Source organism: Crinia signifera, chromosome 2, assembly GCF_055691185.1.
Source record: "Crinia signifera chromosome 2, ASM5569118v1, whole genome shotgun sequence".
Classification (NCBI taxonomy): Eukaryota; Metazoa; Chordata; class Amphibia; order Anura; family Myobatrachidae; genus Crinia; species Crinia signifera.
The window spans coordinates 167597784-167611837 of NC_139218.1; the positions used below are offsets into that span (position 1 = coordinate 167597784).

General features: G+C 44.5%; 1 pseudogene; it reads right to left on the reverse strand.

The window, feature by feature from the left end:
* Positions 1-11394: 11394 nt before the first annotated feature.
* LOC146058456 (olfactory receptor 11A1-like) lies at positions 11395-12322 on the reverse strand (annotated as a pseudogene).
* Positions 12323-14054: the final 1732 nt, after the last annotated feature.

A 14054-nucleotide genomic window follows, 5' to 3' on the forward strand; every position in this document is an offset into this window, starting at 1 on the left:
AAGACCCCCCAAGCACCAATACAGTGGAACCCCCCCACAAGTGACCCCATTTTGCAAACTACACCCTCAGGGAATTCATCTAGGGGTATAGTGTACATTTCAAACCCCCAGGGGTTTCACCAATTTTGATACAAGTGGGCAGTGAAAATTAAAAATTACATTTTTTTACACAAAAATGCAGTTCTGGCTCAAAATTTTTCATTTTCAGAAGGTATGAAGGAGAAAAAGCACCCCAAAATCTGTGCCCCAATTTCTCCCGAGTACGGCAATGCCTCACATGTGAACAAAAAATACCAGTTGGGTGCATGGCAGGACTCAGAAGGGAAGGAGTGATTTTTGGATTTTGCAGCACAGATTTTGGTGGAATGAATGGTGGGTGCTATGTTGCACCAATACAGTGGAACCCCCCCCACAAGTCACCCCATTTTGCAAAGTACACCCCTCAGGGAATTCATCTAGGGGTATAGTGTACATTTCAAACCCCCAGGGGTTTCACCAATTTTGATACAAGTGGGCAGTGAAAATGAAAAATTACATTTTTTTACACAAAAATGCAGTTCTGGCTCAAAATTTTTTCATTTTCACAAGGAATGAAGGAGACAAAGCACCCCAAAATCTGTGCCCCAATTTCTCCCGAGTACCGCAATGCCTCACATGTGACCAAAAAATACCAGTTGGGTGCATGGCAGGACTCAGAAGGGAAGGAGTGATTTTTGGATTTTGCAGCTCAGATTCTGGTGGAATTTTGGTGGGTGCTATGTCGCATTAGCAAGACCCCCCAAGCACCAATACAGTGGAACCCCCCCACAAGTGACCCCATTTTGCAAACTACACCCCTCAGGGAATTCATCTAGGGGTATAGTGTACATTTCAAACCCCCAGGGGTTTCACCAATTTTGATACAAGTGGGCAGTGAAAATGAAAAATTACATTTTTTTACACAAAAATGCAGTTCTGGCTCAAAATTTTTCATTTTCAGAAGGTATGAAGGAGAAAAAGCACCCCAAAATCTGTGCCCCAATTTCTCCCGAGTACGGCAATGCCTCACATGTGAACAAATAATACCAGTTGGGTGCATGGCAGGACTCAGAAGGGAAGGAGTGATTTTTGGATTTTGCAGCACAGATTTTGGTGGAATGAGTGGTGGGTGCTATGTTGCACCAATACAGTGGAACCCCCCCACAAGTCACCCCATTTTGCAAAGTACACCCCTCAGGGAATTCATCTAGGGGTATAGTGTACATTTCAAACCCCCAGGGGTTTCACCAATTTTGATACAAGTGGGCAGTGAAAATGAAAAATTACATTTTTTTACACAAAAATGCAGTTCTGGCTCAAAATTTTTCATTTTCAGAAGGTAAGAAGGAGAAAAAGCACCCCAAAATCTGTGCCCCAATTTCTCCCGAGTACGGCAATGCCTCACATGTGACCAAAAAATACCAGTTGGGTGCATGGCAGGACTCAGAAGGGAAGGAGTGATTTTTGGATTTTGCAGCTCAGATTCTGGTGGAATTTTGGTGGGTGCTATGTCGCATTAGCAAGACCCCCAAAGCACCAATACAGTGGAACCCCCCCACAAGTGACCCCATTTTGCAAACTACACCCCTCAGGGAATTCATCTAGGGGTATAGTGTACATTTCAAACCCCCAGGGGTTTCACCAATTTTGATACAAGTGGGCAGTGAACATGAAAAATTACATTTTTTTACAAAAAAATGCAGTTCTGGCTCAAAATTTTTCATTTTCAGAAGGTATGAAGGAGAAAAAGCACCCCATAATCTGTGCCCCAATTTCACCCGAGTACGGCAATGCCTCACATGTGAACAAAAAATACCAGTTGGGTGCATGGCAGGACTCAGAAGGGAAGGAGTGATTTTTGGATTTTGCAGCTCAGATTCTGGTGGAATTTTGGTGGGTGCTATGTCGCATTAGCAAGACCCCCCAAGCACCAAGACAGTGGAACCCCCCCACAAGTGACCCCATTTTGCAAACTACACCCCTCAGGGAATTCATCTAGGGGTATAGTGTACATTTCAAACCCCCAGGGGTTTCACCAATTTTGATACAAGTGGGCAGTGAACATGAAAAATTACATTTTTTTACAAAAAAATGCAGTTCTGGCTCAAAATTTTTCATTTTCAGAAGGTATGAAGGAGAAAAAGCACCCCATAATCTGTGCCCCAATTTCACCCGAGTACGGCAATGCCTCACATGTGAACAAAAAATACCAGTTGGGTGCATGGCAGGACTCAGAAGGGAAGGAGTGATTTTTGGATTTTGCAGCTCAGATTCTGGTGGAATTTTGGTGGGTGCTATGTCGCATTAGCAAGACCCCCCAAGCACCAAGACAGTGGAACCCCCCCACAAGTGACCCCATTTTGCAAACTACACCCCTCAGGGAATTCATCTAGGGGTATAGTGTACATTTCAAACCCCCAGGGGTTTCACCAATTTTGATACAAGTGGGCAGTGAACATGAAAAATTACATTTTTTTTACAAAAAAATGCAGTTCTGGCTCAAAATTTTTCATTTTCAGAAGGTATGAAGGAGAAAAAGCACCCCAAAATCTGTGCCCCAATTTCTCCCGAGTACGGCAATGCCTCACATGTGACCAAAAAATACCAGTTGGGTGCATGGCAGGACTCAGAAGGGAAGGAGTGATTTTTGGATTTTGCAGCTCAGATTCTGGTGGAATTTTGGTGGGTGCTATGTCGCATTAGCAAGACCCCCAAAGCACCAATACAGTGGAACCCCCCCACAAGTGACCCCATTTTGCAAACTACACCCCTCAGGGAATTCATCTAGGGGTATAGTGTACATTTCAAACCCCCAGGGGTTTCACCAATTTTGATACAAGTGGGCAGTGAACATGAAAAATTACATTTTTTTACAAAAAAATGCAGTTCTGGCTCAAAATTTTTCATTTTCAGAAGGTATGAAGGAGAAAAAGCACCCCATAATCTGTGCCCCAATTTCACCCAAGTACGGCAATGCCTCACATGTGAACAAAAAATACCAGTTGGGTGCATGGCAGGACTCAGAAGGGAAGGAGTGATTTTTGGATTTTGCAGCTCAGATTCTGGTGGAATTTTGGTGGGTGCTATGTCGCATTAGCAAGACCCCCCAAGCACCAAGACAGTGGAACCCCCCCACAAGTGACCCCATTTTGCAAACTACACCCCTCAGGGAATTCATCTAGGGGTATAGTGTACATTTCAAACCCCCAGGGGTTTCACCAATTTTGATACAAGTGGGCAGTGAACATGAAAAATTACATTTTTTTACAAAAAAATGCAGTTCTGGCTCAAAATTTTTCATTTTCAGAAGGTATGAAGGAGAAAAAGCACCCCAAAATCTGTGCCCCAATTTCTCCCGAGTACGGCAATGCCTCACATGTGACCAAAAAATACCAGTTGGGTGCATGGCAGGACTCAGAAGGGAAGGAGTGATTTTTGGATTTTGCGGCTCAGATTCTGGTGGAATGAATGGTGGGTGCTATGTGGCATTAGCAAGACCCCCGAAGCACGGTGAAATTATGAACCTAATATTCCATAGATGTGTGGTATATTTTAAAACACTCCTTTATACATAGGCCGGGTTTGTCGGGGCAAGTGTCACACTGGAAAATAGTTTGCTTTCTTATTCCCTTTTTATAGCAAACTTTGCACCTTTTTTGTGTCCTGCCCTTTTTTCCAGTGGAGGGGATTTCATCAGGAAAATGCTGCCCTGGTACAATACGGGGGCCAGTACTAGAAGTACTGGGGCCCTCTGCCTGCTGGTTCCCAAATATTAGGCCCTTTATGACTTCCTCTTGAAAGTGCATAAATGTCCCCCTCTGGCCGGTAGAACGGAATAGCACGTAAGCGTTATACAGTGCCATCTGGATGATATACACGGCCACCTTCTTGTACCAGATTTTTGTTTTCCGCAGGGCACTGTACGTACGGCTTCAGTACCTGATCTGAAAGATCCACTCCGCCCATGTACCTATTGTAATCCAGGATACAATTAGGTTTTGAGGTGTGGGTACTGGTACCTCGTACAGGGACGGAGGTGGTACTGTCTCCGTGAATTGTTGTCAGTATAAGGACATCCCTCTTGTCCTTATATTTGACCAACAACATATTTTCGTTGCATATTCCCCTGCTTTCACCCCTTCTCATTACTTGGGCAATGTGCGTTTTTGGGAGGCCTCTTTGGTTCTTGCGCACAGTACCGCAAGCTGCTGTACCTCTTGAACCAAGGGCCTTAAACAGGGGGATGCTAGTGTAAAAGTTATCCACATAGAGGTGATAACCTTTATCCAGGAAGGGGTGCACTAAATCCCAGACAATTTTCCCACTAACACCTACGAGGGAGGGGGGGCATTCTGGCGGTTCAATTCTTGAATCCTTCCCTTCATAAACCCTAAACCTGTGGGTGTACCCTGAGGTGCTTTCACACAGTTTATACATTTTTATGCCATACCTTGCCCTCTTACTGGGAAGGTACTGGCGGAATTTAACCCTTCCTTTAAAATGTATAAGGGACTCGTCGATACAAATAAATTTTTCAGGGATGTACACCTCTTCAAATTTGGCACTGAAATGATCAATGACCGGCCTGACTTTGAATAGCCGGTCAAAGGTGGGATCATCTCTGGGTGGGCACTGTGCATTATCGGTGTAATGTATAAATTTAAGAATTGTCTCAAATCGAGTCCGGGTCATGGCCATACGGTAAAATGGAGTACTGTACAGAACATCTGTACTCCAATATTGCCTAATTTCTGGCTTTTTTACTATGCCCATATGAAACACCAGACCCCAAAACGTCATCATCTCTACTGCATCTACAGGGGTCCACCTAGCAAATGATGACGTGGGGTTTTGAGCAATAAACTGCTGGGCATATAAATTAGTTTGGTCCACCATTAAATTTATAAAATCATCAGAGAAAAATAATTTGAAAAAGTCAATTTCTCTGAGACCTGTGGAATCAAATTGGATTCCTGGCATGGCCAAAAACTCAGGAACCTGGGGCTCAAAATTGTCTGGTGGTGGGGTCCATACGAGATCAATTGTTGGGGGGGGGTCTCAGCTGCTCTACGGGGGCGTCTTTGAGGGGGTCCCTCATCACCAGAGGAGGAAGAGGAGCTTAAGACGAATCCTTCAAATTCCCCGCTTGCATCACTGGCTGTGTCAGAGTCAGAAGCAAGCATGGCATATGCCTCCTCCACTGAATACATTCTCCTGGATGATTGGGAGGACATTTGGGAGGACATTTGGGAGGACATTTGGGATGCCATTTTTATTTTTGTGTTACTGGTAGTGAAATGTTTCAACACGTGTATAGTGTAGGGGGGGTACAAACTTTATTTCAACCTGGGGGGAATGTAGTGTGTAATGTGTATGTAGTGCAGAAAAAAAAATACTTTATACCAAAAAAGAAAATTGAAGGGGTTAAAAAAAAAAAAAAATTGAAGGGGTTAAAAAAAAAAAATTGAAGGGGTTAAAAAAAAAAAAGGTCCTGCGCCAAAAATTGAGCACAGATGTTGGTCAGTAACGTCTGTCACTGAACAGCGCTCAAAGGCAACAGGAATTTGATCAAAAAAAAAAAAATAGATCAACCCTGTGCCGAAAAAGCTGATCAGTGATGTACGTCACTGATCAGCGCACAGTGGCCACAGGACACCCACAAAATCACAGTGTGTGTAAAAAAAAAATTAAAAAAGACCACACAGCACCCACAAAAAAAAAAAAAGGTGATCAGTGATGCGACACTGATTACCAGTGAGGGGCAGCAGGTGCACAACCTTTGGTGCAACTGACAGGTATATATAAAAAAAAAAAAACCTCTGTACCCCCAAAAAAGTTGCTGATCACCTCAGATATAGTGATCAGCACAAAAGGCGGGGGCAGCAGACACAAAATTTAGCACTCTCTATCACTCTCTGTCACTATCTCTCTCTATCTCTCTATCTCTCACTATCTATCACTCTATGACACTGCAGCAGCAGCACTGACAGGTATATCTATATATAAAAAAAAACCTGCGCCCCCAAAAAGTTGCTGATCAGTTAATTTATACTGATCAGCACAAAAGGAGGGGGCAGCAGTCAGTTATATAAAAAATATATAGCACAATCTGTCACTATCTCTCTCTATCTCTCTCTCTCTATCTCTCTCTATCTCTCTATAACTATCACACTGCAGCAGCACAAAATATAGCACTCTGTCACTAGGCCTCTCTATCCATCTCTCTCTCTCTATCTCTCTCTATCTCTCTCTCTCTATCTATAACTATATCACACTGCAGCAGCACAAAATATAGCACTCTCTGACACTATCTCTCTCTCTATCTCTCTCTATCTCTCTCTATCTATCTCTATCTATCTCTCTATCTAGCTATTACACTGCAGCAGCACAATTTCACAGCACAGTATCTCTCTCTATCTCTCTCTATCTCTCTCTATCTCTCTCTATCTATCTCTCTATCTAGCTATTACACTGCAGCAGCACAATTTCACAGCACAGTATCTCTCTCTATCTCTCTCTATCTCTCTCTATCTCTCTCTATCTATCTCTCTATCTAGGTTTTGGCCCTATTGGGGGAACAGGGTTAGCCTGGGCGGTGCAGGGGGTTAAGTTTAGGCACTATCAGCAAGAGTTCTAGGCTGCTGCAAGGGAGGGTTTTGGTATATAGGGAGCCCCCAGAACACACTGCGTTATGCAAAAGCCCCCTCCCCCATGTCACCTCCAAGACACTGCATTATGCACAGGCCCCCTCCTTCATGCCACCCCCCCTGAACACACTTCATTATACACAGGCCCCTTGCCCCATGTCTCACCACCCAGTACACAGGCCCTCTCCCCCAAATCACCTCCAAGACACTGCATTATGCACAAGCCCCCTCCCCATGTCACCCCCAGTACATTACATTATACACAGACCCCCCTCCCCCATGCCACCCACGCAGTACACACTTCATTATACACAGGCCCCCTCCCCATTTGTCACTCCACCCTATACACAGGCCCCTCCCCCTTTCACCTCCAATACACTGCATTATGCACAGGCCCCCTACCCCATTTGTCACCCCACCCAGTGCACATTTTACTATTCACAAGCCCCCTCCTCATGTCACCCCCATGGGAATCTACACGGATTCCAGTTTAACTGAGGCTCTGTAAAGCAGTTTACCAGATATTTGAGGATTCTGTACACAGATCTTGCTTTTATAATAGAATGGCAAACAGTCTTGTAGATAAGACAAGGAGGTAAATTCACTAAGAAGGGAGGGTACTCTTTACTTAGCACGGCGCCACCGATCAAAATCGTGGTCATCGCGGGTAAAAATCGCGGTGATCGCGGTCATCGCGGGCATCGCGGGTAAAATTGGATGGTCGCGATGCCCGCGATGACCGCGATTTTCCCATAGGGAACAATGTTAAAAAAGGCTGATTGACCGCGATTTCACTGTTAAATGGCTCAATTGACCCGATTTGGCCATATTAACCCTGAATTAGGCCCAATTAACCCTTAAATGTCCCCAAAAAATTTTAACGCCACCCCACGATCCACGCGAACCCGAAGCGTGGCGAGCGCAGCGAGCCCGCGAGGGGCGGCGGTACGCGTCCTCCGACCTTTTCATGCCCTACTATCCACGTCGGCGTGGTGTGAGAATATAATAGTGTGGCGAGCGCAGCGAGCCACCGAGCCCGAAGCGTGGCGAGCGCAGCGAGCCCCGCGAGGGGACGCGGATACCTTCACAGGTAGACGCGTCCCCTCGCGGGCTTCACAGGTGTCCGGGTCGCCACGGACACCTGTGAAGCCCGCGAGGGGACGCGTCTACCTGTGAAGGTATCCGCGTCCCCTCGCGGGGCTCGCTACGCTCGCCACGCTTCGGGCTCGGTGGCTCGCTGCGCTCGCCACACTATTATATTCTCACACCACGCCGACGTGGATAGTAGGGCATGAAAAGGTCGGAGGACGCGTACCGCCGCCCCTCGCGGGCTCGCTGCGCTCGCCACGCTTCGGGTTGGCGTGGATCGTGGGGTGGCGTTAAAAAATTGGGGGGACAATTAAGGGTTAATGGGCTCTGTGGCCCATTTAACATTGATTCCTATGGCCAAATCGGGTTGATTGAGCCATTTAACACTAAAATCGGGTCCATCGCGACTTTTAACATTGTTCCCTATGGGAAATCGTGAGCATCGCGTCGCGGGCATCGCGGGTACGTTTATGGCCGGCCGCGACGCGACCGACACGATTTTTATGTTTTACATTGATTTCAATGGCAAATCGCGGGCATCGCGTCGGTCGCGTCGCGGCCATACATTAATGTACCCGCGATGCCCGCGACGGGCGCCGCACTAAGTAAAGAGTACCGAAGGGAGTTCTATTTCAGATGGGATGTTGCCCATAGCAACCAATCAGATTCTACTTCTCATTTATCTAACACCTTGTAGAAGATAATACCTAGAATCTGATTGGTTGCTATAGGGAACATCCCATCTGAAATAGAACTCCCATCTTAGTAAATTTACCCCAATGAGCCATGGTATAGTCTGTAACATAGAGTGGGGAAATTGAGCATTATGGTCTAAATACAAGTTAGAACATGTATTTAGGTTGGTGGGGTCGAGGGGCAACATCAGTTGTGGGAGCCCCCACCAGTAAAGTTGCTGGCAAAGCCCCACCCCCCACACACTTACTTAATTGACTGCACCCAGTGTCCAGCGGCACCGCACTACAGTGGAGGAGCTGTAAATAAAACTACAGCTCTCAGCATCCCTTGCTTCCGACAGTAAGGGCTGCTGGGAGCTGTCATTTTATTTAGAGATGCTCCACCATGTAGTGCTGTGCCGCCGGACATTTACAATACCCTAGGACCCAGGGCGCTAACCCCCTGTTTTGGCAGGCTGTCCCTGAAGCAGCAGGGAACATAGGCGAATCTAGGGGGTAGTCTGGGGGTGCACCGGACCACCCATTAGCCCATTTTGTAGCTGAGGGATGGGGATTTCCAACGAGCCCAGCCCCATGTCTCTAGCCCCCTGGGAACAGGAGATACAGCCAGGCAAAGATGGAACGTTTTCCCTATAGGATAACATGGGACCCGCTAATTCCGACCCCCACCCAGTTCAACGGCTGCGAGTTCCCCCTTCGGCATCACTGAAGCCCGAGGTTGATCTCAGTCGAACCCAAATCGCTGGGCCTTCAATCTGATGCCAGGCTGGATCCATATGGGTTAATTGGTTCCAGGGATATTGAGGTTAAACAGTTTTTTTCATTTCTTAAATGTAATTTCATGACTGTTTATGTTCTTTGAGGGCAGATTTCTCTGGAACCAAACAGCCCAGTTTCACGGGACCAAAATCATTCGAAGCCAACTCAAAAGTTCTTCAATATAATATTGGTCTCATGTAAATGGGTCAGTTGGTTCCAAAGATATAGCTGGTTGGTTAAAGGGGGGTAGTGAGAGGGGAGTGGTTGTCTCTCCCCCTCACTCCAGAAAATGCAGGGACTAGGCTGATGTATAAGGGGTCAGCCTGGGAATGTCCCTGCATGATCCTGGGACCATATTCCCGGGTAAATCCCTGCATTTTCTGTTGTGAAAGGGGTATTATTTCAAACAGCCGTGACCTGCAGTGCTCTGAATACAGCCGGGCAGCCCCCTGCTCTCTGCCCAGCTGTCAATGACTGTCACCCCTGCAGCTTCCGCTCCAATTCTTCTCCCCGCTTTCACCTCAGCCCGCCCCCCCTTTAGTCATGTGGTGCCAGTGCCCAGCGTGCTTCCCCGACGTCACGCACAACAACAGCGCGCACAATATTTCAAATGTCCACTCGGCTAGAGGGGACACCAGGACGGGAATGGGAGTGTGCTCTGCGTTGCGCTCTGCTCCTCTCCCATAGAAGCAGCTGCACCGCTCTCCATCTCTCCCTGCAGCAGCGAAGGCTCATATAAAAATTTACAGTAAGTGGCACTTTTGGGGGCATTGCTTAAGGGACGCTACAAGTGGCTTAATGTGTGGCTTAATGTGTAAGAGGCATTACGGTGTGCAGCATCATGTGTAAGGGGCATTATGTGTGCAGCATCATGTGTAAGGGGCATTATGTGTGCAGCATCATGTGTAAGGGACATTATGTGTGCAGCATCATGTGTAAGGGACATTATGTGTGCAGCATCATGTATAATGGGTACTATGGTGTGCAGCATCATGTGTAATGGGTACTATGGTGTGCAGCATCATATGTAATGGGTACTATGGTGTGCAGCATCATGTGTAATGGGTACTATGGTGTGCGGCATCATGTGTAATGGGTACTATGGTGTGCAGCATCATGTGTAATGGGTACTATGGTGTGCGGCATCATGTTTAATGGGTACTATGGTGTGCGGCCTCATGTGTAATGGGTACTATGGTGTGCGGCATCATGTGTAATGGGTACTATGGTGCCATCAAGCAAGAACCCCCTAGAAATGAGCACGTAGGTAAACAGCACTTATGTGGCAAAATATGTAATGGGCATTATGGTGTGTGGCCTTATGTGTAATTGGCATTATGGTGTGTGGCTTTATGAGTAATGGGTATTACGGAGTTTGCTAAAATGTGTAATGGGCATTACTGTGTATGGTCTAAAGTGTAATACCACACCCCTTTTTGTGATGCCACGCCTCCTTCCCACGAGGCCACACCCCTTTTGCCATGGGGCTATGCCTCACAAAGGTCCCCCTGCTATTGTGTCTAGATCTGGGACCACCCATTACCATAATTCTAGATTCGCCTATGGCAGGGAACAGTGCCGCTGGAGCACATACTGTCTTGTGGGATCGTGAAGCAATCCCACAAGATTGTGCATTGTGGAGCACCTTGGCAGCTGCAGTTAATTAACAGCTGAGCTGCTGGTGGGAGACTCCTCTGAAGCAGTGTGTGGAGGCCCTGATGTATGGGGGCCCCAGGACGGCAACCCCTGTCACCCCTAGCTTAAGAACTCTGAGAACAGCTCTGAGAACATGATCATGGGGGATTATAACTGTCTTTAAAAAAGCTTTAATATAATATCAGTAGAATATTTAATTACTATTGTCGTGTTGTATTTATAGATATTTTATTATGTTCGAATAATAATAACTTTTTGCAGAGTCTGTCTGATCTCGCGGTTCCTGAGGCTGTAGATAATGGGATTCATTATGGGAGTCACTACTATATATAATAGAGAATATAACTTATTTTGGACATATGAGCTGTCACCTGATGGCCCCATGTAAACTATCATTAGTGTTCCATAATATGTGCACACAGCTCTGAGAACATGATCATGGGGGATTATAACTGTCTTTAAAAAAGCTTTAATATAATATCAGTAGAATATTTAATTACTATTGTCGTGTTGTATTTATAGATATTTTATTATGTTCGAATAATAATAACTTTTTGCAGAGTCTGTCTGATCTCGCGGTTCCTGAGGCTGTAGATAATGGGATTCATTATGGGAGTCACTACTATATATAATAGAGAATATAACTTATTTTGGACATATGAGCTGTCACCTGATGGCCCCATGTAAACTATCATTAGTGTTCCATAATATGTGCACACAGTAGCAAGATGGGAGCTACATGTGGAGAAGGCTTTTTTCCTTCCACTGTTTAAAGAAATCTTAATTATGTTGTAGAAAATAATTATATAGGTTAAGATGATTACTGAAAAAGGAATAAAAACCACAACAAAAGACAAGACCAAATCAACCAGTAACAAGGTGGAAGTGTCTGAGGTGGATATTTGTACAAGCGGGCCAAAATCACAGAAGAAATGGTCAATGTAATTTAGACCACAAAATTGCAACTGGCAAACCACAATTAATTCAGATGATAAAATGCAGACAAATAGCCAAGAAGCAGCAATAATTTTCATGCAGGCATCGGGTGACATTATGGAATTGTACCTCATTGGATTGCAAATGGCCAAACATCTATCATAAGACATTACTGCAATAAGAAAACATTGCAAAAATACAGAAACGCCAAAAAGGTACATCTGCATGCAACAACCTGTGATAGATATGTTTTTTTTTATCCTTTAATATGATATCTAACATCAGTGGTATAATGGTTGTGGTTATTAGGATATCAGCGACTGCTAGTTGCCTAAGGAAGATGAACATTGGAATTTTGAGGTGTTCACATATAGACACCAAAACAACAAGAATCACGTTTCCATTAAGCACCATTATGTAGGAGAAGAGGAACAGGATGAAGAGTAGAAATTTGTATGAATATAGACCTTTAAATCCAAGTAGCATAATCACTGTGACTTCAGTCTGGTTGTCCTCACACATTCTGAGGGGGTAGAGTAGATGTCTCTGAGCACAACTTGTATCCTGCAATGATAAATTGGTTAAACTGATTTATTATCTGTCAACATATAAGTAAATTAAAAAGATTATGTCTTCGCAATAATATTTAAGCATATTTTGAGGGATAATAATACTAAAGGCAGAATTATAAGACTGGGAGTCTTGTTGAGGGAAATAATGTAATAGCAGATCATCTTAATAATTAGTTTTGCTCAGTATTCACTACTGAAAAGGAGGGGAAGGGGCCATAGTTATGGTGCAGGGATATTCAGAAAAATAAAACAAGTACATTTACAGAGGAGAAGGTCCTAACAGAACTCTTAAAGCTGAAAGTGGATAAAGCAATGGGGCCAGATGGGATGGATCCATGGATACTAAAAGAGCTTAAAGCTGTGCTAGTAGCACCATTAACATAATTATTCAACCAGTCACTAGCTACAGGAGTAATTCCAGAGGACTGGAAAAGAGCTAATGTAGTCCCATTGCACAAGAGTGGAAGCAAGGAAGAGGCAGGAAACTACCAACCAGCAAGCCTTACATAAGTGGTACAGAAGCTGATGTAAACACTCAATAGAAATTGTTATAGATTATCTCAAATCCAGGTACTTACAGTATCCCAAACAGCATAGATTCACTGGGGTAGAGCATGTCAAACAAACCATCTTGACATTTTTTGACTGTGTAACTAAAGTAATAGATAAATGTGTGGCCGTAGATATAGCTTATCTTAGAGGAATGATGATATTGGTAGACTAGAGGTCAAGAGTGTGGCAATTACATTTAATGCCATAAAATGCAAAATCATGCACTTGGATCTCAAAAATCCAAATGCTAAAAATAGTATTAAGGGCACTACACTGGGAGCTACTGAGGAGGAATGGGATCTACTGTAGGAGTGACTATTTCAGGTGATTTAAAGGCAGGTAAGCAATGTAACATAACAGCAAGGAAGGCTAGTCAGATGCTTGTTTGCATAGGGAGAGGAATCAGCTATCAGAAATAAATAAGTAATAATGCCACTCTATAGGTCATTGGTACGGCCTCATTTAGAATATAAAAAAAAAAAAAATAAGTGTCATTCAGCAAAATAAAATCTTTGTTACAGATGTCTAGCAACACGTTCTAGTTTCAGCGCAACTCAGTAGTTGCATACACGTGTTCAATGTGCTAGTTTGAACAGGACATAGAAGCACAGCACTCACAAATACAATTACAAAACATATATAGGAGTTCTAATTGCTAATTCACTAAACTCCAAATGTAATAGCGGGATATGTTAATCCCAGGCGCGCACCACTTTAAAAAGGAACTATAGCCTTTCATAATTATTTCTCGAAGTCTTTTTAAACCATTCCACATCAAATGCCAAAAAGGAAAAAGAAGGCAGATTCTCAGTCTCTAATATCATACGTTGACCCTGTGCCTAGCTCGCAGAGAGTTGCCCTGTCTCCTTTACCGGGAGGTGATTTATTAAAAAGTTCTGATATGGATGTATCATCAGCTCCAGCGACAAAGGCGGACATGAGCACTATCCTATCTGAACTGCGCAACTTCCGCCAAATGATTCATGATGAGGTACTTAACGCCGTCTCAGGGCTTAAAACTACTATAGATGATTTGGGCACCAGAGTAAACGCACTAGAGATGAAACATGACAAAATAGCTAGCTACCAACAGATGTCAAAACAAAGTAGTATTGAAATGCGACATGACA